Here is a 21,612-nt window from a genome sequence, read left to right as displayed (position 1 = left end):
TACTGTCTCAGCATTTTATACATATTAACTCATTTAATTGCAGAGTGTCCCATAATAGTGTGTCTTAACTGGTGCATGGGCTCTGAGGTTGAGATAGCTGCAGATTTAGAGAATGTTTTTCCCCTGCCTGTTTTACTCTGGGCTGAGGTAACAAGGAGAAGCTTCTTGGGAAGAGAGGAACTGAAGAACTGGGCCTTTTTAACTGGAAGAATTGGATGAGAGTAGCAGAGAACAGAAGGCATTCTAGGTGAGGGGAAGGGTTTGAGCCAATGTACAAAGCATTACTATAGGGGAGAAGCAGGAAGACCAGTCTACCCAAAGCAACAGGTTAAAGTAGAGAAAAATAGGAGATCTGTTTCCAAAGGTTGCTTAAATCCAGATGTTACAAGGATGTGACTATCAGGTCAAGAATTTCTATTTCATTTCATAGATAAAGCAAAGCTGTCTTAAGAGGTCAAGAGCAAGAGTGGGAAAGCAAAAAAAAGTATTTGGGGAATATTAATCTGGCAACCATGTGCAAGAATAGAAGGGGTAAGAAAAAGGAAACAGGGCCTTACTCAGACCTTTGTGCATTTTTTAAGACGAGGGCCTGGAATTCAAAGATAAGTTTTAAGTAAGTAAAAAATAGGGCATACCTTCTAGGACTATTTCTCAGGAAGTATCAAGAGGAATTATCTAAACTGTTATGGAAACTTAAGTGGAAACATCAAAGATTATTTCAAAGGTTTTTAACCTGGGAAACACAGACTATATGGAATCCAAATGAAAAGTAGATACAAACTGGAAATGAAGAGATTCAGAAGCCATCTTCATAGATGGAGACTGATTTTGAAGGGGACTGATAAAACCTAAGGTAAAGTCCATGTGTGAGGAATAGGAAGTAGAAGAAAAGTCCTTGTAGATGCAGTTATTAAAGTAGAGGCTGTGGAGTATCAGGATAGTGTAAAACTTATGGATGCCAAGAGAGGAAGTGGTTCATAAATTGCTGTCAACACTTCTAAGCGTTGCAGAGAGGAAAAGGAGAATGTGGACATAGAGAAACACATTGAACCGGTACATTCACATTACACAGTGTAGATATAAGTAGTCACAACTTTATTATTTTAACTTATTTTAATTTTTTCAACCTAAGAATTATTCTTTACTGGGTAAATCAATTCTTTCTGAGATAGCCAGTCAATCTATAATGCTTACTGAACACTTGTAACAAAACAATAGGGAGGAAACTTAGTGGGAGAGGTGGAGGCAAGTGTAACTCACAGTATAGTGAAAAGGTTTCTAAACCATAGAGCTTGGGTGATCTTGTTCCTTTCCTTTAGGTACATGGAGAATAGATGCAGGAAGAGAACATGGTGATAAGAAGCTTATGAACTCACTTACACAATAGATTCTAAGAATGTCCTGGCAAATTTTATCCCTGTAATAGATTTTTTAAACTGGGGTCTTTATTTGGAAAAACCATTCCCTATAAACACAGTACGTTCCTCCTAAGCAAAGTTCACTGTGATCTTCCACGGCAGGGACCTAGTGGGTGCTGCTGATCTGAAAGACTCAGGAATTAGTGAAGAAAAGAAGTAGGCTGAGGTCCATCAATGCACCCCCCGCCCCCCCCCCCCCCCGCCCATGCTACTGGAGGCCATGTTTCTTGTCTCTCTGGTCTTCATTCTGAACGAGTACGTGCCTGGGAATCAGATCTGGATTCAAACCCCACCTCCTCCATTTATCAGAATTGTGATTTGGAAAGCCATTAATCCCTCTGGACTTCATTTTTGTCATCTGTGAAGATGGAAGTAGTAACCCTGTATCAAAGATTATTGTTAAATACTCTGTTCATGTGACACTAAAGACATGGTAGCTACTCTAATTATTATATAAGGAGGTCTAATGGAAAGGATGGTGATCATCCCAGTTGATTTCGAGGCCTGAGTAGGGTCAGAAAATCTCAATCCTGATACCTTTTCCTACATAAAATGACTTGCAACTTTAAACTTTTTCAAAGCACTTTCATATCTGCTAATACATGGTATCCTAACAACAAACCTGCAAATGAGTCAGTGTGTTCATTATTGCTCCTATTCTGCAGATGGAGAGAGAGGGCCTCAGCAAGGGACAAGGACTTATTTCAGTCACTACGTGGAAAGGTCACAGAGCCTGCACTGGATCCCAGGGTTGCTCACTCTTGTCAGAGCCTGATGGGAAAAGCCAAGAATCTGCTGCCACTTTTCTTGCCAAAATACCCTTCCACTTATGTAGTGAACACAATGCAGAGATGAGCTAATTCTGCAGTCACATCGAAGAGCTGCTTGCTGAACTTTCGACTTTTGGCAAGTCGTGTATTGTTTCTTAGCCTCAGCAATTCCTTGACCATTTTTCTGCTTTAATTTTTCATGGCACTTTTCAACTTATTCTTAGCATTCTTGAGTAGTAGGCATTGTTTTCATCCTTTTTGCATCTCAAAAAAAATGTGATTTGCTTATGTTTCCATCAGTTGACATTCAGTTCAGTCACTCAAGTGTGTCCGACTCTTTGCGACCCCATGAACCGCAGCACGCCAGGCTTCCCTGTCCATCACCGACTCCCAGAATTCACCCAAACTCATGTCCATTAGTCCATGCTGCCATCCAATCATCTCATACTCTGTTGTCCCCTTCTCCTTCGGCCCTCAATCTTTCCCAGAATCAGGGTCTTTTCTAATGAGTCAGCTCTTCGCATCATATGGCCAAGGTATTGAACTTTAGCTTCACCGTCAGTCCTTCCAGTGAACACCCACGACTGATCTCCTTTAGGATGGACTGGTTCGATCTCTATGCAGTCCAAGGGACTCTCAAGAGTCTTCTCCAACACCACAGTTCAAAAGCATCAATTCTTTGGTGCTCAGCTTTTTTTATAGTCCAACTCTCAAATCCATACATGATCCCTGGAAAAACCATAGCTTTGACTAGATGGACCTTTGTTGACAAGGTAATGTCTCTGCTTTTTAATATGCTGTCTAGGTTGGTCATAACTTTCCTTCCAAGGAGGAAGCATCTTTTAAATTTCATGGCTGCAGTCACCATCTGCAGTGATGTTGGAGCCCCCAAAAATAAAGTCTGCCACTGTTTTCACTGTTTCCCCATCTATTTGCCATGAAGTGATGGGACCGGATGCCGTGATCTTAGTTTTCTCAATGTTCAGCTTTAAGCCAACTTTTTCACTCTCTTCTTTCACATTCATAAAGAGGTTCTTTAGTTCTTCTTCACTTTCTGCCATAAGGGTGGTGTCATCTGCATATCTGAGGTTATTGATATTTCTCCCAGAAATCTTGATTCCAGCTTGTGCTTCTTCCAGCCCAGTGTTTCTCATGATGCACTCTGCATATAAGTTAAATAAGCAGGGTGACAATATACAACCTTGACGTACTCCTTTTCCTATTTGGAACCAGTCTGTTGTTCCATGTCCAGTTCTAACTGTTGCTTCTTGACCTGCATACAGGTTTCTCAAGAGGCAGGTCAGGTGGTCTGGTATCCCCATCTCTTTCAGAATTTTCCACAGTTTATTGTGATCCACACAGTCAAAGGCTTTGGCATAGTCAATAAAGAAAAAATAGATGTTTTTCTGGAACTCTCTTGCTTTTTCGATGATCCAACAGATGTTGACAATTTGATCTCTGGTTCCTCTGCCTTTTCTAAATCCAGCTTGAACATCTGGAAGTTCACGGTTCACGTATTGCTGAAGCCTGGCTTGGAGAATTTTGAGCATTACTTTACTAGCGTGTGAGATGAGTGCAATTATGTGGTAGTTTGAGCATTCTTTGGCATTGCCTTTCTTTGAGACTGGAATTAAAACTGACCTTTTCCAGTCCTGTGGCCACTGCTGACTTTTCCAAATTTGTTGGCATATTGAGTGCAGCACTTTCACAGCATCATCTTTTAGGATTTGAAATAGCTCAACTGGAATTCTATCACCCCACTAGCTTTGTTCGTAGTGATGCTGCCTAAGGCCCACTTGGCTTCACATTCCAGGATGTCTGGCTCTAGGTGAGTGATCACACCATTGTGATTATCTGGGTCATGAAGATTTTTTTTGTACAGATCTTCTGTGTATTCTTGCCACCTCTTCTTAATATCTTCTGCTTCTGTTAGGTCCATACCATTTCTGTCCTTTATCGAGCCCATCTTGCATGAAATGTTCCCTTGGTATCTCTAATTTTCTTGAAGAGATCTCTAGTCTTTCCCATTCTATGGTTTTCCTCTATTTCTTTGCATTGATCAGTGAGGAAGGCTCTCTTAGCTCTCCTGCTATTCTTTGGAACTCTGCATTCAGATGCTTATATCTTTCATTTTCTTTTATATCTTTATATCTTTCCTTTGCTTTTCACTTCTCTTCTTTTCACAGCTATTTTTAAGCCCTCCTCATACAGTCATTTTGCCTTTTTGCATTTCTTTTTCTTAGGGATGGTCTTGATCCCTGTCTCCTGTACAATGTCATGAACCTCCATCCATAGTTCATCAGGCACTCTGTCTATCAGATCTAGTCCCTTAAATCTATTTCTCACTTCCACTGTATAATCATAAGGGATTTGATTTCGGTCATACCTGAATGGTCTAGTGGTTTTCCCCACTTTCTTCAATTTAAGTCTGAATTTGACAGTAAGGTGCTCATGATCTGAGCCATAGTCAGCTCCTGGTCTTGTTTTTGCTGACTATATAGAGCTTCTCCATCTTTGGCTGCAAAGAATATAATCAATCTGATTTCAGTGTTGGCCATCTGGTGATGTCCATGTGTATAGTCTTCTCTTGTGTTGTTGGAAGAGGGTGTTTGCTATGATGAGTGCATTCTCTTGGCAAAACTCTATTACCCTTTTCCCTGCTTCATTCTCTACTCCAAGGCCAAATTTGCCTGTTACTCCAGGTTTTTCTTGACTTCCTTCTTTTGCATTCCAGTCCCCTGTGATGAAAAGGACATCTTTTTTGGGTGTTAATTCTAAAATGTCTTGTAGGTCTTCATAGTACCGTTCAACTTCAGCTGCTTCAGCGTTACTGGTTGGGGCATAGACTTGGATTACGGTGATATTGAATGGTTTGCCTTGGAAACAAACAGAGATCATTCAGTTGTTTTTGAGATTGCATCCAAGTACTGCATTTCGGACTCGTTTGTTGACTATAATGGCTACTCCATTTCTTCTAAGTGATTCTTGCCCACAGTAGTAGATATAGTGGTCGTCTGAGTTAAATTCACCCATTCCAGTCAGATCAGAGTACTGGTTTGGATATACGTGGTATGTGTTTGGGGTTTCCCCAGTAGTTCATCTGGTAAAGAAACCACCTGCAATTCAAGAGACCCTGGTTCAATTCCTAGGTCAGGAAGATCCCCTGGAGAAGGGATATGCTACCCACTCCAGTATGATTGGGCTTCCCTGCCAGCTCAGCTGGTAAAGAATCTGCCTGAAATGTGGGAGACCTGGGTTTGATTCCAGGGTTGGGAAGATCCCCTGGAGAAGGGAAACACTACCCACTCCAGTATTCTGGCCTGGAGAATTCCATGGTATATGTATGGGCTCTCCTCGTGGCTCAGACAGTATGTGTATGGTGGTGGGGTGGAGAGTGGTTAACAAGAGGAAAGTACAAGTGAAATTTAATCTCAAAGATTTTCATACATGTCATATTATTTTAAGTCCTCTGATAAAATACTTTTCTTTAACTTTGTACACCAAATTAATTGACTGGTTCATTACTTATTTGATATTATACTTGCTTGGAAGGTGTAAGGCCCTAGACAAGCAAGTCTCAGTCTTATATAGTTTTGTCTAACCCTTAGGATCCTGTGGCTGGTAGGAGTGAAGGTGGGAGATGGACGAGAGAGGGTCAGAAGTATGAGACTGCAAGTACTGAATCCATCTCCAGTGGAGAAGATGAGGCTCCTGAATAGCTCTGCCTTACAACTTGGCCACAGTGTGTGAACCAAGGGAAACTATAGAAAATTCTTCAAGCCTCCTCTTGGAGTCATCAACCATCTCAGGAAACAGACTGCTTCAGTCATTGTTTCCCTTCTAGAAGCAGGATGACTAGAAGAAAAGTTGAAGTTTTCCCCCTAATTGCTCTCCCTAGAGATTTTGAGGGGTAAGACCTAGAGTACCCTGCCAGCCAGTAAGAGTCACACCTGGGGTTTAAAAAAAAAAGACTTGTGTTCCTGCATTCTGAGGTCATACATTCAATTTTATTTTGATTTAAAATGTGTTTCTCTAAGTTAACAATTTTTACATTGTAAGACAGATGATATTTTGATCCTTCATGATATATTTCTATTCAAAGGGCTATAAAGCTGAAAAGCATTGACTATAAAGTGATTGGTAATATCAAATCTATTATTTCTGTGAAAAGATAATACATATATTTTCCCCAGGAGTGAAGATATATTTCCCATTTCTATACCAGGGCATCAGAGGAAAGAAATTTCCTTGAATCATTGCTTTCGATTTCTTTCACTTCACTGACCAGTCATGGAGGTTTGAATCCTAAGTCTAACTTTGGAAGTTTGCTACAAGTTCCAAAGAATTTGCTAAATAGGTTTCAAATGTTAGTCCTTTGTGCCTTGGGAATAAAGAATTAAAAGAAGACTGATGGTTACTTTTATAGTAAAAACTTGGCACAAAATAAAACAGATTTCTTTCTTTCTTTCTCTTTTTCCCATGTGCTTACCTAAAACAATAAATGTGTGGGTGATTACCCCTGAGTTTTTCCAACATCCTCGAGGAAGTTTACTGGCACGGACAATGTGCTTTTTAAGAAGATCACTATAAACATTCATTTCAATTCAACTATTTTTTGAAGTTATCCTGGGACAAATCTGGTGCAAAGAAACATGAGAGATACAAAAGAAACATGAGCCCTAGGCTCTCTCTTTCTGGTCGTCTGGGACCTCTGTACTGTCTGGCCATTCTTTCCTAGCGCCTACCTACTTGGAGTCTCCAAGGCACTGTCCTTAGAACCTTTTGTCTTCTTTGTCTATACCCTCTCTCTAGGTATTGTGGGTTGAATGATGGCCCCAAAGAGAGATGTCAACATCGTAATTCCCAGAACTTGTGAGTGTTACCTTATTTTGGAAAAGGGGTCTTTGCAGATATAATTAAATTAAAGAATTTGAGATGAAGAGATCATCCTGGATTATTATGGTGGGCCCTAATAATGACAAATGACAAATGTACTTATAAAAGAAACATAAGGGAGGGACTTCCATGCTTGTCCAGTGGTTAAGACTCTGCACTCCCAATGCAGAGTGGCACAGGTTCTATCCCTGGTTGGGGACCTAAGATCCTGCATGCTGTACAGCATGGCCTAAATGAATGGATTTTAAAGAATTAAGAAAAGAGAGAAACATACGGGAGATTTTACAGACAGAAGAGGAAGTGATATGACCAAAGAGATGGAGCTTGGAGAGGGGTGGCCAGAGGCTGCAGTCGAGGACTACTGGCAGCACCAGAAACGAGAAACAGTGAGGAACGGACTCTCCCCTGTGCTCTCCAGAAGAAGTGCTGCCCCTACAGATGCCTTGCCTTTGGACTCCTGGCCTCCACATTGAGAGAATACATTGTTGTTGTATTAAGCCATGAGTGTGTACTCAGTTTGTTACAGCATCCAAAGGAAATGAATAAGCTAGGAAATCCCATCTATTCAGTTCAATTCAGTCGCTCAGTCGTGTCCGACTCTTTGTGACTCCATGAATTTCAGCACGCCAGGCCTCTCTGTCCATCACCAACTCCCAGAGTCTACCCACACCCATGTCCATCAAGTCAGTGATGCCATCCAATCATCTCATCCTCTGTCGTCCCCTTCTCCTCTTGCCCCCAATCCTACCCAGCATTAGGGTCTTTTCCAATGAGTGAACTCTTCGCATGAGGTGGCCAAAGTATTGGAGTTTCAGCTTCAACATCAGTCCTTCCAATGAACACCCAGGATTGATCTCCTTCAGGATGGATAGATTGGATCTCCTTGCAGTCCAAGGGACTCTCAAGAGTCTTCTCCAACACCACAGTTCAAAAGCATCAGTTCTGTGGTGCTCAGCTTTCTTCACTGTCCAACTCTCACATCCATACATGACCACTGGGAAAACCATAGCCTTGACTAGATGGACTTTTGTTGGCAAAGTAATGTCTCTGCTTTTAAATATGCTATCTAGGTTGGCCATAACCTTCCTTCCAAGGAGTAAGCGTCTTTTAATTTCATGGCTGCAATCACCATCAGCAGTGATTTTGGAGCCCAAAAAAATAAAGTTTGACACTGTTTCCACTGTTTCCCCATCTATTTCCCATGGAGTGATGGGACCAGATGCCATGATCTTCGTTTTCTGAACGTTGAGATTTAAGCCAACTTTTTCATTCTCCTCTTTCACTTTCATCAAGAGGCTCTTTAGTTCTTCTTCACTTTCTGCCATAAGGGTGGTGTCATCTGCATATCTGAGATTATTGATATTTCTCCTGGCAATCTTGATTCCAGCTTGTGTTTCTTCCAGCCCAGCGTTTCTCATGATGTACTCTGCATATAAGTTAAATAAGCAGGGTGACAATATACAGCCTTGACGTACTCCTTTTCCTATTTGGAACCAGTCTGTTGTTCCATGTCCAGTTCTAACTGTTGCTTCCTGACCTGCATATAGGTTTCTCAAGAGACAGGTCAGATGGTCTGGTATTCCCATCTGTTGAAGAATTTTCCACAGTTTATTGTGATCCACACAGTCAAAGGCTTTGGCATAGTCAGTAAAGCAGAAATAGATGTTTTTCTGGAACTCTCTTGGTTTTTTGATGATCCAGGGGATGTTGGCAATTTGATCTCTGGTTCCTCTGCCTTTTCTAAAACTAGCTTGAAAATCTGGAAGTTCACAGTTCACGTATTGCTGAAGCCTGGCTTGGAGAATTTTGAGCATTACTTTACTAGCGTGTGAGATGAGTGCAATTGTGCGGTATTTTGAGCATTCTTTGGCATTGCCTTTCTTTGGGATTGGAACAAAAACTGACCTTTTCCAGTCCTTTGGCTATTGCTGAGTTTTCCAGATTTGCTGGCATATTGAGTGCAGCACTTTCACAGCATCATCTTTCAGGATTTGAAATAGCTCAACTGGAATTCCATCACCTCCACTAGCTTTGTTCGTAGTAATGCTTTCTAAGGCCCACTTGACTTCACATTCCAGGATGTCTGGCTCTAGGTGAGTGATCACACCATCATGATTATCTGGGTCATGAAGATCTTTTTGTACAGTTCTTCTGTGTATTCTTGCTACCTCTTCTTAATATCTTCTGCTTCTGTTAGGTCCATATCATTTCTGTCTATTTCTCATCCTCAAATTCTATCTATACATTTCAATCCCCATTCCTGACTGTCCTCCAGGGGCCACACTCATGCATCTAACTGTTGTTTCACGTCTGCACTTGGATATCCAATAGACATCTCAAACTTAGTATGGCCAACAGAATTCTTGATTTCTATCTTCTGCATCCACAAATCTGTGTGCTTGTCTTCCCTATCAATAAATGTCACTATCATCTCAGGCTTAGAGCTTAGGTCCAACTACATTATGGCTCCAGCAAAGAACTTAAGTATCATGCTTGATTCTTTTCCTCTGAACCCCATCTACCTAATTCCTAGATGAATCCTCTTGGCCACCATTTCTCCATTGTCTCTGACCTATGTTTCTGTTGTAGCCTTCTAATTTCCTCCCTGCCTCTACTCTCTTCTCTTTCCACAAAAGCCAGTGTAAACTTCCTACAGTAAAACTCATTTCTTACCACTCTCTGCCTAAGATATTCCAGTAGCTTCCCATTGTACTTACAATAATATCCAAATTTCTTACCTTGGCCAACAGCAGTGGTGCTCAACTGGAGGCTATTTGGCTCCTCGCAACCCTGAAAACATTTGGCAATTTCTGGAGACATGTTTGGGTTGCTATGACTAGGGAGAGCCTACTGGAGTCTAGAGGATAGAGCCCAGGAATGCTGCCAAATGTCTTGCACTGTACACAATACAACAAAGAATTATCTGGGCTCAAATGTTGATAGTGCCAAGGTTGAGAAACCCTGCTCTGTAGAGTCCACATGAACTGATACCTGCCTTCTATTGCCTGATTTCCCTTTCTCTCTGTGTGTGTGTGTGCGCGTGCATGCTCAGTCAATTCCTCAGCTTATTCCCATCTCAGAGCCTTTGGATATGCTCTCCCTCTGGGTACAACATACTTTTCCTAGATCTTTGCATTTCTGTATCTTCCTTATTCAGGTATGAACTCTAATACTACTTCCTCAGAGAGGCACCGCCCATCTAAAGCAGCCCACACCATCCTAACCCCAGTTGCTCTACTGCACTAGCCTGTTTTTATCTTGTATATTGCTCTTATTGGTAACTTATTTTATATTTTACGAGTTTGTTGTTCGCTTCTTCCCTCTAAAATTGCAAACTCCTCTAGGGTCTTTCATGTTTGCTTCTGTCTGCATGCATCTAGAGCAGCACCTGGCACAGAGTAAGTGCTTAATAGATATTCATCAAATCAAATGTAAAGCAATAGAGGATAGTTAAATAACCCATAAAATGTTTGGTCCCAAAAGTGATGCAGTGAATCACCAGGAAGGCAGGCTTATTTCTAAGCCTTCATCAGTTTCTAGTATATGGCTCTTGGGATATTATTTTCATTTAAGTCTTAACACCACTGACAGAATGAGAAGCTAGGGCCTTGTTTGTGGAAAAGATGTTATTTTACTTTTGAATCTATTGTTCTGAAGACATATCAGGCTTTCACACAGTGGATGACTAGTAATCAGTTGTTAATGTGGTTGTATATTTTTAAGCATCCACATAGAATCAATGAATGAATCCCTGAGAGTAGAGAAGCCCGCTGAGGGATTGCTTTTGGAGAGAAAAGCCAAAGAGAGAACCTACGGTTATTCCCAGCAATCCCACTGCTGGGCATACACACTGAGGAAACCAGAATTGAAAGAGACACGTGTACCCCAATGTTCATCGCAGCACTGTTTATAATAGCCAGGACATGGAAGCAGCCTAGATGCCCATCAGCAGACGAATGGATGAGGAAGCTGTGGTACATATACACAATGGAATATTACTCAGCCATTAAAAAGAATACATTCTAATTAGTTCTAATGAGGTGGATGAAACTGGAGCCTATTATACAGAGTAAAGTAAGCCAGAAAGAAAAACACCAGTACAGTATACTAACACATATATATGGTATTTAGTTAATTGGTAAAGATAACCCTGTATGTGAGACATCAAAAGAGACACAGATATATAAAACAGTATTATGGACTCTGTGGGAGAGGGCAAGGGTGGGATGATATGGGAGAATGGCATTGAAGCATGTAAATTATCATATGTGAAACAAATCACCAGTCCAGGTTCGATGCATGATACAGGGTGCTCGGGGCTGGTACACTGGGATGACCCAGAGGAATGGGATGAGGAGGGAGGTGGGAGGGGGTTTCTGGAAGGGGAACACATGTACACCCATGGTGGATTCATGCCAATGTATGGCAACACAAATACAATATTGCAAAGTTAAAAAATAGATAAATAAACTAATTTAGAAGGAAAAAAAATACTTTAAAAATAGGAAAAAAAAAAAAGGAATAGAGGAGAAAGGAAAGTCTTCAAAGAAAATAGAGAAAAACTGATCAGAAAAGTAAGAGGAAGCCCCAGTCATGGAGTGATAGAAGACAGTAAGTATATCAAGAAAGCATTGTTAATGCATTTTTGGAGTTTTATGCTTTTGTGTTGGGGGTGCATGTTCCTTCCATTAATCAGTGAACAGCAAAAATTTTTCTGGCAATGCAAAAATAAACTTAGCTATAAAATATCTACAAAGACGGTAATGAATATATTCAGCTCTTACTTTAAAAAAAAATAAACTCTGCTATGAAATTTCCATAAATTGTAAAAGCTTTCAGGATAATCCTCAGATCCTTAATTTTTCTATTATATATTTTACTTATTATGGGGAAACTTTTGCATTTCTAATAGTGCCAAAGTGTTGGAAATAGAAGTCATTATTTTCCCCTTTCATCCTGTGTTGAGTGGTTGAGAAATCAGTTAGGGAGATTGGCAAAATTAAGAACTGGCAAAATCTTCCATCTGCCTCAAACTGATCCAGTCATGTTTCCATGTTTGGAAATGGTTTCTTGGGCTTATCCACAATTTTTTGGCAGGTCGTATCTTTGGAGAATGACAGGCACTTTTCTCCCTACCACCCGTTAGCCATGATACTGGCCTTGAGGAATGCAAACTGTCTGTAACGTCCAGATTCTGAGGGCAAATAAACTGAGGACCAAGAGAAATTGTGGGTACAGCCACTGAGTGAGCGCTTACTTCATCGCAGGCACATATTATTGACTTCTTGATAGTGTAGTTTGTCCCATCATATGAAAAGGGAAATTAAAGCGAGGACATATTTGAAAGTCAGGTAGAGAATAAGAGTTAAACATGTCTGAGAATGAATTCAGTTATTTCATTTGATTCTAAGAAAGAAGCATTTCTATACCACCTTTAATGAGAGAGTCATTCTCACTCCTGAAGTCAGATACTTTCCACTAGGCATCCTGGGCAGATATCTATCCTGTCGGATTATCGCAGTGAGTATGCAAACAGTAGTTTCTGTCCTATTGAAGCATATTTTCATCTAGGAAAAACTAAGTTTTACCTATCTACAATTTCAAAGATGGGTTAATTCAGTTTAAGTGCATATTCACACACGTTAACGAGAATAAGAAATCATTTTGCCTGACTTACTGATGTATATTATTAGTAATTGCTATTTCAATGCTTAATATATCTACAATAATAAGGACAACTTATGACATTTGGATTTTCATGTCTTTAGGCCTGGTCCCAAAACTTACTTTTAAGTTTTGCATCTTTAAGTTTCTTTAAACATCAGATTTTACTTATTCTTTCTATTAATTGATCAAATACACACGGAAATGAAGACCAACCAACTTTTAAAGATTAGTATTATTAAGTGTTGTTATAATTTATTCTATTATCTATAAAGCCTTTATTGCAGGGGTATATCCCCAGACCCTCGGACCTAACAACTTGCATTAAGCTTTTAACAAAGGTCTGGAAAACCTGTTATTCATCTTTGAGTACTGCCTCCAGGTGAATGCACAGTAGCATAGAGGCCAGAGCTGTCCTGGAGACATTCTGTCCTTGAAATGAGACTCCTACTCAGCCACTGGCCAGGCGATGCGTGGCTCTCACTGAGAGGGGACTGCCACCTCTCGGGATGTGCATGGCCTGTGCTTAGGAGGAGGACTTCCCATGAAAACCATTCCCTAGGTTTTTTGGCTCTTCTCAACCTAATTCTAGAATATAGAGCAAGTGACAATGAAACTCTGTTAGGGATAAATTGGAGACAAGGGGAAAAAAATCACCTGAGAAAACCTTCAGATTTTATGTATTAGGGTTCCGCTCTTATTCTCTTTCTCCTTCCCACCTTTTTGTCCTCCCGCTCTCCACCATCTCTATTGCCATTTCCTTCTTCCTTCCTCTCTCTCTCCCATTTGATTTTTCATTAATCTTTGTTAGTTTTTCATGAAGATCTGGGGTAAAGCCATTCATTTACTCATTCAACAGACAGTGGCTACTCTCTGTTAGACATTGTGCTAGAGGTACATATGCTTTTCCAAATAAGGAAATCCCTGCCTTTAGAGGACTCATAGTCCAAATGGGTCACAGACAAGAAAATTAACCTTTACAGAATGGTGCCCCAGGTGTTAGCTGGGACTTTCTAATCCCTTGAGATCTGGTGAAGATTAGACGCACAGAATTCCCATGTCATGTCTATCTGAAGGCCAAAGAATGCCCTAAGAGTCCTGCTGCATTTGCAGTCTGGTGTGCTCTTATTTCCTGCTTTCTGATGTACTCTGCATTTTGTAGCAGTTTCTTTATCTCTGTCCTGACATAAACCCAAGCTTGGGTCGCAATTCCTTCTCTTCTCTTCTCCCTCTCCCTATCTGCCTCTCTTCCTCCCACACAAAGCCATCATGAAAACAAAACTGATAATATGTTTCAAAACTTGAACTAAGAGTTTTGGGGTCATGGGAGAACACAGCAATAAACTTCAAATGGCATAGGGCACATTCCTGTCATGGGTCTGTTTGGTCTCCCATCACCAGAACTTTCCCCCTGTCTGTTTCACCCTGCGTGGTGCCAGCACTCATGCCCGTCTTCTCCTGCACCGCCCTCCCCACTCTCCTGCGCAGGCCACCCCTCCTGCCGGGAGCTTTCCCGCCCCCACACTCCAGCTCTGGGGTGCTCTTGCTGTCTGTTGTGCAGAGTCATTCTGTTCCTTGCAGGCAGTTCAAATCCGGGCCATTTTGTTCCTACCTAAATCCACCCTGATGCTCAGGCTAGGGGCTTTTCATGGTAGAGAATCCACTCTGTTCTCCGTACAGAAGGCAGTTGTGGTTGCACACTGTTCCCCCTCCTTTACATGTATTGATGCACTTAGACATCCATTCAACAACATTTGCTGGACATGGGCTATGTATCAGGTACCATTTTAGGTCCTGGGAATAAAAGTGTGTGAAAGAGAGGCACAGAGGTCCTGTCCTCTGTGGTTTACGTTTCTGGCAGTATGTACAGGATGCTATGAAGAGAGAGCGGTGGAATTACAGATCAGAGAAAGCCAAGTGTGACAGGACAAGCTGGGTGGATCCTAGGATGGCGGTTCAGACAGAGGGACTCCGTGACAACGGCTGTGAAGTTCTGCACTAACCACTCAGGCTGCTGGTATGAAAAGGGAAACAGAAAAGGCGGTTGCTTTCCATCATCTCTCCCTCTCGCTCCCATACCTCGATACTTAAGCAGTATGTTTCAGGTAGGAAGAAAAGGCAGACTCTCCCTTTGCATTTCAGGGTGGAGTCAACAGCTAGGACAGCCCTGAATTGGTTTCTCTTGCCAGAGGCTAGGTCCTGGAGCACAGCTCCCTCCTTACCTGGGCAGATCTCAGGTGAGGGAGGAACTTCTCTGCAGTCTCGCCTAGACAAGGTAAGCCAGGGTTTGACTGGAAGATCGGGTCATGAAAGAGCTGTGGGATTTAGGATTGGACCCCAGGGCTGCTGCTGGGTCATATGGAACATTTATGCAAAACTAAAAAAAAAAAAACAAACATGCCAAATCTGTGATGATACAACCCAAATATAGGGGGCAGAGCTTGGAAAATGAAAGATCTCCCCAAACAGTTCCCTTTGGGCAGGGTGCAGTCTGAACAATGGTGACCTGGTTTGTCCTGGGTTGTTCAGATTCTGTAAATTTATAAATAGATGAAGTTCTTCCAGACCTGAGTCCACTGATGTAGTGGAAGAGTGGGTCCTTCCTCACAAGGCTCTAAATGATTAGTTAGTGACATGGAAGTGTTTAAGGACCTGTACCTCGCAATGGGTACATCTTTTTCCTCCTTCTTATCCAGTTATTTAAAAATAACAGTAACAATGGGTAGCTTTACTGAGCATGCTTGACAGGTTTCAGACACTGTTATATTGTTTACAGAGATTACGTCAATGAATTCTTAGAATAACCACACAGAAGCATGGTGGCTGCGACGGTCCGTGCAGAAGCGTGGCCGAAAGGAGCTACCCCACAGCCAAGGCCAGGGGTGGTGGCCCAGAGGAGCTACCCCACGGCCCAGGCTGGGGGTGGTGGCCCAGAGGAGCTACCCCGGGCCAGAGGCCGGGGGCGGCGGCCGAGAAGAGTTACCCCAGGTCCAAGGAGCGGTGGCTGCGTGGGCACAGGAGGGCCGAAAGGAGTTACTCATTAGGTTTTCCCTAATGCTGGGAAGGATTGGGGGCAGGAGGAGAAGGAGATGACAGAGGATGAGATGGTTGGATGGCATCACCGACTCGATGGACGTGGGATTGGGTAAACTCCGGGAGTTGGTGATGGACAGGGAGGCCTGGCGTTCTGTGATTGATGGGGTTGCAAAGAGTTGGACACGACTGAGCGACTGAACTGAACTGAACTTAGGTGGGTATTATTAATCCCATTTAATGTTGCAGAGATAGAGGCTTAGGTGGTTGAACTAGTAAGTGGTTTCTAACTTAGAGCCCATTTTAACTCCCATTCTATCCTGGCTATTCCTTTTTTTCCCCTTTTCCTTCCCTCTTTTTCTTCTCTCTCTCTCTCTCTCTGTCCTCTCACTCACCCTTTCTCTCTCTGGGGGCGGTGGTGGTGGGGCGGATCTTTCAGAGGAACCATGTTAATAAGGTATTCCTTGAGCTTCCTGATAACTCAACAATTGACCTTTTAGCTCTAACATTCCTAGACACTGGGCTTTCTAAACAAATAGCTTCTCTTTGTTGTTTGCTTCCCTTTGGGTTTGCTTCAGAGCCAGGATTCTGAAAATCCTGGCTTCAGTGTTTCCACACCTAATCCTTGAAGGGTGGTAATACATTTCAGCATACAAACAAGAAAACAAAACTCCACTTTGTCCTTGGCCTGAGGCTCTGGCTTTTCTGGCCAATCCAACTAAGGGCAAAATGGGGAACCCTCCCATCCTGGTCATTTCTAGAGAACCATTTGCCATCTGGGAAAAATGAATATAGACTAGTTATATTCATTTTCTATCTTTCTTTGATAGTTTCTATACAAAGAGGTTCCATGCTTTTCCCCATGTTTTTGGCATGAGTGTGAGTGAGAATGTTCAGTTGTGCCCAACTTTTTGCAACCCCATGGACTGTAGCCTGCCAGGCTTCCCTGTTCATGGAATTTTCCAGGTAATAATACTAGAATGGGTTGCCATTTCCCACTCCAGGGGATCTTCCCAACCCAGGGATTGAACCTACATCTCTTACGTCTCCTGCATTGGCAGGCGGGGTTTTTTTTTGTTTTTTTTTTTTTAACCATTGCGCCACTTCTATATAATTCTGTTAGTTATTAGCCATCTCCTCAAGAAATCATAAGATATATATAGCACTTTTAGTTTATAACACCACAGCCTCTGTGGTGGTATTCCCTTTGACTTGGCTTTGAAAAACCTTCTACTTTACAAGAAATACAGAGTCTACTTAAAACGTAGACCTCTCTGTACAACTTTAACCTTTCTTAGAGAATGTGACATAATGAGGATAAACAGCTAATCCATAAAATGTCTAATTTTGGTGGAAAATATGTAACATCCAATATATTAACATCCAAATAAGATAACCTAATGTTCTTGGTTATTGGTTTCCAGAGACGGTTGAACATTTCCTTGTTTGGCCTTGGAGGAATTTGCTCGGGATTTCAGCCTGGCCCTTGCTGAAAGACTGCAGATTTAGAACAAAGCAAGCTGGCTAAGAACAAAGCAACCAGTGAAAATGAAAGTAAGAGGTCTTGAGCCCAAGGCTTAGTGTGTGTTCTTTAAAGAAGGAAGAAATTGCCGCAGGGGTCAGGAGAAAGTCACTGGTGGCCCCTGAACTTACTAATGTCAATCAGACCTCCCGTTCCAGATAGATAAACAACGACCAGAAATGAAATGTTTCAGTGTGACAGTTACAGCAGTGTCCTGGCTTCACTGAGATGTCTCTTCTATCAGAGTTTATTTCACCATTGGCCATACAACCATGTCCCCTGATGCTGACATTCCTAAATCAGTAGGGAAAATGAATGACAACTTTCCAGACTGAAGCCTAGACTTTGGAAGATCACAGCTAAGAAAGCATCTATAGCCAATTCTGGCCACATTTAGTAATATTTCTAACCAAGATCCAGTGCTGAAGAGAAGGAAAGGGACCAGATTTATACAAGTTTACTGAGGTTAAAAGAGCAGTGTCAGGACTTCTCTGGTGGTCTAGCGGCTAAGACTCTGTGTCCTCAATGCCAGGTGCTCAGGTTCAGTCTCTGGTTAGGGTACTAGAACTGGCATAGCCAAAAAAAAGAGCAGTGTCTTCTACTTAGTCCTGGGGTTCGGGTGAGGAAACAACAGGGTCCTACTTTCAAAGATCATGAAATATATATTGATTTGCCACAGGTAGAGAAGAATTTAAAGCTTCAAATATTTGATGTTAGCAGGGAACTCTGCTCAGTGTTATGTGGCAGCCTGGATGGGAGGGGACTTTGGGGGAGAATGGATATATGTATATGTATGGCTGAGTCCCTTTGCTGTCTACCTGAAACTATCACAAGATTGTTAATTGGGTACACTCCAATACAACATAAAAAGTTTAAAAAAGAAAACAAAACCAAATATGTGATATTATGGGGTTTATTTTCTTCTCTGGGTTTGATCCCTGGGTCGGGAAGATCCCGTGGAGAAGGCAATGGCACCCCACTCCAGTACTCTTGCCTGGGAAATCCCATGGATGGAGGAGCCTGGTAGGCTACAGTCCATGGGGTCGCAAAGAGTTGGGACACGACTGAGCAACTTCACTTTCACTTTTCACTTTCATGCACTGGGGAAGGAAATGGCAACCCACTCCAGTGTTCTTGCCTGGAAAATCCCAGGGACAGAGGAGCCTGGTAGGCTACAGTCCCCGGGGTCACAAAGAGTTGGACACAACTGAGTGACTTCACTCTCACTTTCACCTCTTGAAACTTTTGCAGAGACAAGATCAATATCATTTGAATACTACTGCATTTCCAAGTTAGTATTCCTAGACCTTTGTGGCAAAATAAAAAAGTGAAGAATGAGAGGAATGAGGAGACTACTCTTCTGCTTATAGTTTAACTTCTATCCAGTTGAGAGAATCCAGTTAACTTTCCAGGTCAGTTAAAAATAGTGGTTTGGCTTATTAGTTGACCTCAAGGGCCCGTGCACCTCTTAAATTCATTGCTAATATGAACACAGCACTCTATCTCTGATACGCTACCACAGTTTTAGTATCTCCTATGCTACAGAGGTAAATTTTAGACCTAGGTCCCAATGTAGTATTATCTTCACTTTTCTGTTATATTAAATTGAACTGTAAGTCCCTGAATTGCTGGGTAGATAGCTCATTGTACTTTGTAAACATTCTATATGGCTACAAAAATGCATCTGAGACAAAAAAAAAAAAATTGTACTGTCTTTCAAACCACTTACATGTGTCATGTTTAAAATGGAAAATGCAGTTGTATGGAAATAAACATTTCTCTCCAGATTGTATTAAAAGGTTTATGTGATCAACTAATAGTACTTTTACTGCCCTCTGCTGCCTTAAGGAGAACACTGGATTTGGAAAGCCTAGACTTGCATCTGAGTGGGGAAGGTCAGCTTTTCATTTACGGTCATTGTTATTAATGCTCGCTGGCAGATTCCAAGCGTAACACTATCTAACTTAGAAAATCCCAACAACGAAGTGGCCAATGGCTTCAAACCAAACAAGCACTATGTTCTTGTGAGTCAGGATTTTCTAAAGTCTTCTCAGGTTTTATTAAGTTCTGGGTGTTCTTTCTACAAGATTACTAATATGTGGAAGTAGCTGTTTATTTAGAAGTGGATTACAGGGTGTTTTTTTTAAAAAAGATCAGTTATCTTTTAAAACATGAAAAAATTAGTAGAAATGGCAACAAAAGTGATTTATTAATAGATGAAAACTTTCCGTGTGAGTGAAGCATAATAGAATTGCTTTGTGGTGATGTTCTATTGTTTGCATTTTAATATTGGGTGCATAACATAAGAAAAACTATGAGTGATTTTTATAGTTTCAATTATACCATCATCTACTTTTAATTAACAATATTAGGTGACATTTCTGTTCATTCTCTAGGGCCTCTGTTTAATAATGATAACAAAAGATAACACTGACATTTATGCAGTTTCCTGGAGATGTGCTTGTAATTGTATTCATTACTCACCTAACGGAAGCATTTACCTGAAATCTCATCACCCCTAAGTTATAAATTATCAGCAGATTTCATTCACTTAACAATTATATGTCAAATGCTTACCATGTACCAGGCACAGACTCTTGGATGAGTAAATTGAATTTCTGACTTGAGGTGGTCAACAATTTAGTGAGAGCAAAATGTATTATTGAGACATTTCCACAGACTGTGCTTCTGTCTGTGTCAGCCTGGAGTTCCAGTAGTTTGATTATTTCCCATCAGGGTCCAGGGCACTAGTGACTAATTCTGTCATGCAGTACTCCCCACTAAAACCTCCTTGTTTTTCACTAAGAAAAACAAGAATGGTTTTGCATCTTCATTTCTTTAACGTCATTTTTTTCACTTCATTCTTATTCCTTTTAATAACTTGATACCTCCCTTTGAGAAGGTGTATGCATGCATCTATCCTAACTCACCAAACACAAACGTCTTTGTAAATAATAAACAGATAAATATAATTTTAAGTGCAGATAGCCTTATTTTATTGTTATAAGTTGAGAGGAGTTGTAGTAGAAAACTGACCCTGCTATATCCAATTACTGCCAAAACAGATTCAACATTCCAGAACCAAGGTAAATGATTTTGGTAAATGATTGTGACATTTAACTGGCTGGGAGTCAATAAACCTATTTAGCAAGTTAGTTTATTTGGTTACCAAGAGTGTGTTTTGAAAACACAAGGAATACTGAAGGGGCTTTGCTTAAATCTTCAAATGCCATATAAGGAATACTCAGGAATACATATAATACTCTGAAATACATATAAGGAATACTCAGAAATACATATAAAGAATAGTCAGGCTCCATGTTGAATACTTTGATAAATCTTTCCATTTTGTTATGGTTAAGGTAGGCATTTAGTTATACTTGCTTCAGAAGGTTTCCAGGATTAAGGTGACGAGGTCACACTGTAAGATGTGCAGTGGGGGGCCTTGGTTACCTTTCCATATTTATGACCTCTGAATGACTTCCTGAGCATCTTAGCCAAGCCCGGCCTGTCTCTGTAGTTGGCCACCTCTGTCTTCCAGTGAGGACACAGAGTGGCCTTCTATCTGAGCAGCTTCTTTCAGTCTCTTCCACCCCACAGTCAGCATGGTTCCTCAGCTAGCTGAGTCACAGGGTATGGTGGGAAGTGTAATGTTTAACCGCTGTCCGTCACCACTTACCAAATATCCAATTGATGTAAAGCAGTCTAAACTAAGGAATGTTTTAAGAGCAAGTTCTGTAAATTTTTTTAATAAAAAATAAACATTGTGAAATTCTAGGGGGCAATAATGAATCACTCCTTTTAATTTCTGAACCAATTAAGAGATAGACCAGAGTAAGATGGAGCTAGAAAAAATAAAATCAGCTTTATTATTGGTAAAGTTGGCCTGGAGAACATGGTTTGCACCACAGTGGGCTTTCTATAGGTTCCCTTCATCTTGGAAGTATTTGCAAGTGCAAAGAAATCTGTTCTACCTTGAAGAGTTATAGGTGCTCTGTATCTCCTTGCTAATAAATGAATGAATGAAGCAACCAATCAAAAAAGTTATTTCTGCTTTCCTCAGAGGAACTTCCATACAAATTCCAGAGTACATGGAATCTTAATTTGTTTTGATCCTCAGTGACCCTTTGCCTCTCTGGACTTGCTGGCTACTAGCACAACACTCTTAGAGGAGGCAGAAAGCTGCAGTGGCTTTCAGACTGAGCACCTCTGGTGCCACTGAGAGGTCCTGTCAGCTCCTTTTCCGCTTCCTCCTCCGCTTTCATCTTAAAATACAGCATGTTGTTTTCTGGTGGGAAGGTAGATACAT

The 21,612-nt window shown here is 41.2% G+C and overlaps 1 protein-coding gene and 2 long non-coding RNA genes across 4 annotated transcripts in view; 2 read left to right on the top strand and 1 right to left on the bottom strand.

The window, feature by feature from the left end:
• The window catches only part of LOC145507234 (uncharacterized), a 32,579-nt gene extending 14,386 nt beyond the window's left edge, over positions 1–18,193 (top strand). Inside the window, exon 2 of the long non-coding RNA XR_014054716.1 lies at positions 17,206–18,193. This is a non-coding gene — a long non-coding RNA (uncharacterized LOC145507234). The remainder of the gene's footprint in view (positions 1–17,205) is intronic.
• The window catches only part of SYNPO2 (synaptopodin 2), a 196,172-nt gene that overhangs the window by 70,913 nt on the left and 103,647 nt on the right, over positions 1–21,612 (top strand). The window lies entirely within an intron of this gene.
• LOC145507229 (uncharacterized) overlaps positions 1–21,612 on the bottom strand; it is a 94,009-nt gene that overhangs the window by 60,441 nt on the left and 11,956 nt on the right. The window lies entirely within an intron of this gene.

The sequence above is a fragment of the Giraffa tippelskirchi genome, chromosome 1 (genome assembly GCF_054371585.1).
Source record: "Giraffa tippelskirchi isolate mGirTip1 chromosome 1, T2T-mGirTip1v1.2.pri, whole genome shotgun sequence".
NCBI lineage: Eukaryota > Metazoa > Chordata > Mammalia > Artiodactyla > Giraffidae > Giraffa > Giraffa tippelskirchi.
This window is presented reverse-complemented; position numbering and strand designations above follow the sequence as displayed.